The following is a 4,655-nucleotide window of genomic DNA, read 5'->3' on the forward strand; positions in this document are numbered from 1 at the left end:
CATATTCTTGCTATTTTAAAAATTCAGCATTTCCTTAACATGAAGCATGTTTTCCCCCAAACAAGTGGGAAACTGATTTTATTTTTCTGAGAGCTACTACCTTTATTAGACATTCCTCATAATTTCTCATGTAAAATTTTAACCATTAGTATCAGAAAATGTATCAGAAATTTATTACTATTAGTATCAGAAAATAGACAAATGCACTTTTTTAAGAATCAAGCCTCAGGGGATGAATCTAATAATGACAATCATGGAGTACTCCAGAGAATATCTGCTCAGAATTCCATAGCCATAAGTTCTAAAGGCTTTTCTGGCTGAAATTCTCCATCAGTGCAATTCGACCCTTTGGAAGCAGTTCTAAATGTTGCTGCTGACCTCTATTTAGCTATAACAATGTTTACTTCTTTAATACCAAATCCAGTGTACTCCTAATAATGCTATTTTCCCTACCTTCTGCTCTTCTTTTATTAAGCAACTATGCCCCAACTAATCTGGTCTTTCTGCCACCTGGCATCATGGATAAGGAATTAGCTTTAGAGTCTGAAGGATATAAACTTAGAGCTTTCTGAACCTTGTCAAGGCACTTAAACTTTATCAAACAGTAAAGAGTTTTGAGGAACCTATGACATAATGTAAACTTTAAAGTGCTACCAAAATATCAGCTATTATTTCAATTCCAACACTCCTAACAGGCCCTCATTTTTTCCATGACTCCACTTTCTGAATAGGCCTTCCATTCATAAGACGAAGCCTTAGTTCAGTCTACCACAATGGTTAACCAATCTTAATAACTACTGGTATGGCTAGTTCTTTAGACTCTATTCCCCAAAGCGCTACACCTATAAATAAGTAACTGAAGCCCCAACGGAGAAGGGAAATACCCGACCTCATTCATCAAAAGATACACAAGGGGCCATCCCAACCAGAGCCAAAGGCTCCCTTCAAACCCCTTTTTCATTCTGCTTTCATAAAATAATGCTGACTTTGCTTACTAAAATATATAAGATGGAAGAGAAGGCTTTATCTTTAGGATTAAATTCATGCCTAATCAGTAACTCAGGACTACTCAGTCCTGGATAACATATCTCTGGTTGAGTATCACTTTGGGCTTCCCGTGTTATGCTTCTTGGGGAATGAGGAGTCACAGAGGTATAAAACATGAAGCCTCTGAGGATGGAAAGCTGGTGGCTGCCTTCAAAGGCCTATGACAGGTTATTCCCAGGGAAGTATAAACTGCAGCAGATAAGGGGAACTACTGAATAACTACCTTTATCTAGTGTGAGGTATTAGGCAAAAAAAAAAAATTAAGTTGAGGGTTTTTCAGCCAGCATTATTCAAAGAAGAGAAAGTGCTTCAATATTCTAACATACCTACTGAAATTTCTTATTAGATAACTATGGCATGAACCTTATAATTGGATTACTTTGATGAAGACAATAATAATGGAAACCTATGTAATACAGATACTTGGGGATTGTTTAAAAACTAAATTGTGGGTTCTAATCTGCTCCCCCCCAGTTTTTTTTTGGGGGGGAGCTAGCTAAAATCACTGATAAATTCAGCAAGAGGTTAGGCTTTTAAAGATTTATTAAAATAGATTGTAAGCTAGTGAAGAGAGAGAGAGAGAGAGAGAGAGAGAGAGAGAGAGAGAGAGAGAGAGAGAGATTGAGAACAGATTCCTTATAGCATGGAAATCCTAGTTTACATCTAATTCAGTATAGCCAGAGAGAAAGAAACCAATTTCCTTTCCTAGCAGCCCACCACTAATCCTCTCCACTAATCTCTCACCACTAATCCTGTGTCTGAACAACTAAAAGGGGCCCTCCTGTTGTCCATCACCCGCCATGTGCCTATTCCTCGCCAAAAAGAGGCTGCTTCCTTGAGCAAGCTTCCACTTCCTAGTTCTTTTCTCCCTCCCCCAAAAGGGGAGGTCCTTCAAGCTTATTGGTTGAGAGTGGTCTCTTGCTGATGTCAGTAGTATACCACCTCTGAGAACGTCACTCAGGGCCAATGTAAAAAAAAAAATTAACTTACTAATCTGAGAAATTTATACCTGTATTAGCATCTGAAAAATTATATCTATAGCTGAGGAATTATATCTGGGTCATAAGTCCCTTTGTGGTCGCCTTTCAATGTAAAAATTATTTAAGTAACTGGCCTAATCTGTAAACTCCTAATTGGCTATCTGACTGCTTTTAATTTAGTATGTGCTATTTAAAATTCCTCCACTGCTTTTCCCAAATCTATAAGCAAGCAGGCTCTTCCAACTTAACAGTAAAGGGTTTATTTAGATGAATAAACTTAGAGATAAAGGCAACAAAGGTAAAATATGACCTGACTGCTTTTTAAACTTTCTTTCCTGCCATTGCTGCTTCTCACCTGAGGTGAAGAAGTTAATTTCAGTCCCTCACACCAGCCAGGTGTAATACCCATCAAATCACCCTTAAGTAGGTACTTAGTCAGTTTCTCATTCTCACCCAATTCAAACAATACTAAATCAATCAGGTGGGACCCCTGGGGATCTGCCAAATCCCATTATTTTATAACACTTGCTTTTAAGATAAGCCATTTCTTTTAGAGCAGTCCCCAGTTTTCATCAGCTCATCAGCTAAAACAGTGAAATTGTTCACATTTAGACATAAACGACCTTGATACCCAATACTCTATGTGATATCAAGAATTACAGCTGGACTCCTGCCCAACTATTCCCCCCAAAAATGTTCATCAGGCATAATACAATTATAAAAAGTCATCTGAATCGATTTTTGAGATATTATAAAAGGGAGGAAGATGAATTCTCAATGAATGGAAAATATTAATGGGGGTGTTCTTTTTTTCCTATGGAAAGGGTATTGGGTATTATTACTTCAGCTCTTGTAGGCCCATATATAAGATTTCTTGCTTTCACATATATATTTTTTTAAGTTTTTAAAAATTATTTTTGTATGGTGGGTGGGTGGCACTTGTACCTATGATTTCTTTGGAATAAAAAACATACATGAGGAATCCTACTCTGTCAGTGAAAAATAGAAAACATAATGTAACTAAATAAATGTAGAGGGTTGCCTGCATCACCAAGTGGTTAATTGCTCTTTTTTGAAGAAATGTTGGAATAAAATATAAGAATTAAAAACAAATAAGATTATATAAACCACACCTTTCCTGTCACACAATTATCAAATTAAAAAACCTCAAAAACCAAATTCTTTAAATATCTACTTTATTTTCAGGATCTAAGATATTAAGACAGTTTTCCTTGATATCATCTTAAAAGATGATGCCAAGGTTTTTCTTTTTTGTTTGTTTGTTTGTTTTTGTTTGTTTGTTGTTGTTTTTAATCCTGGCTTTCAAGGACTCCAGGAAGTCTTAAATTACATTAAATTTATTGTCAAGGTCACATTTTTTTCCAGTGTGATTTTTCACATTTCCTTCTATTTGTTTCTTTCTTTTGATTTTGTTTTATTGTTTCTTTTTTCTTTTTTTTTTTTTAATTTTAGTGAGGCAATTGGGGTTAAGTGACTTGCCCAGGGTCACACAGCTAGTAAGTGTTAAGTGTCTAAAGCCGGATTTGAACTCAGGTACTCCTGACTCCAGGGCCGGTGCTCTATCCACTGCGCCACCTAGCTGCCCCGTTTTATTGTTTCTTGATGCCTCATAAAATAATTAAATTTCACTTGTCTAATGCTACTTTTAAGGAATTATTTTCTCCATTGAATTTATATACCTCCTTTTCCCTTTGGTCAAATTTACTTTCTAAGTAGTTCTTTTTTGTTTGTTTGTTTTCCCCAGTAAATATTTGTACATTTTTTTCCTCATTTTGTCAATGTTGCTTCTTAAGGAGTTATCTTCAGTGGATTTTGGAATCTCTTTTAACATTTGTTTTATTCTGATTTTGTAAAGTGTTATTTTCTTCTGTATATTTTTGTTTCCTTTAACCAAGTTGTTGACTCCTCCTTCCCTATTGTTTTCTTGTATCACTCTTCATTTCTTTTCCCAATTTTTTTCAGCCTCTCTTATTTGATTAAAAAAAAAAATTGAGCTCTTCCAAGATTTGAGACCAATTAACTTTTATTTCCCCATAGAGTCCTTGCATTTAGCTTCTTTGATTTCACTGCTTTCTTCTGAGTTTGTGTTTCAATCTTGCCTATAACCATATTAACTTTCCATGGGACAATTTCTGTTTTATTTGCTCATTTTCCCAGTCTATTAATTTACTTTTAACTTTATTTTAAAGTTGGGCTCTGCTTCTGTCTCAAACTTTAGGTTTTCCATGCCACTCTTTTCAGAGCTACTTCTGGTCTTTTGTAAGCTTTCAGTTCTTCCAAGTTGGTATGATCTAAGTAGAGGTGGTAACTGTTGTCTTTCCTGTGCTCACATCTGTGAATCACCACAAGTACTGTTTTCTGCCTTGAAATTGTGAACAGGGTCTCCCAGCTCCATCCAGTGCTCCTCTTCACCCCAGGACTGTAATCCAGAACAGCATTTGAACAATACAACAAGAGTCCTGCTTCCAGTGTTAGCAAAAAGTCTCCATTACAATCTGGACTGAGAGCTCCTGAAACAAAGACTGACACAGATTCAGTCACCCCCATGACCTGTTGCTAATTTGTTGGGTACAACCTATTCTGTAATGTTATGAGTTGTACTGAGCT

The sequence above is a fragment of the Dromiciops gliroides genome, chromosome 6 (genome assembly GCF_019393635.1).
Source record: "Dromiciops gliroides isolate mDroGli1 chromosome 6, mDroGli1.pri, whole genome shotgun sequence".
NCBI classification, from domain to species: Eukaryota; Metazoa; Chordata; class Mammalia; order Microbiotheria; family Microbiotheriidae; genus Dromiciops; species Dromiciops gliroides.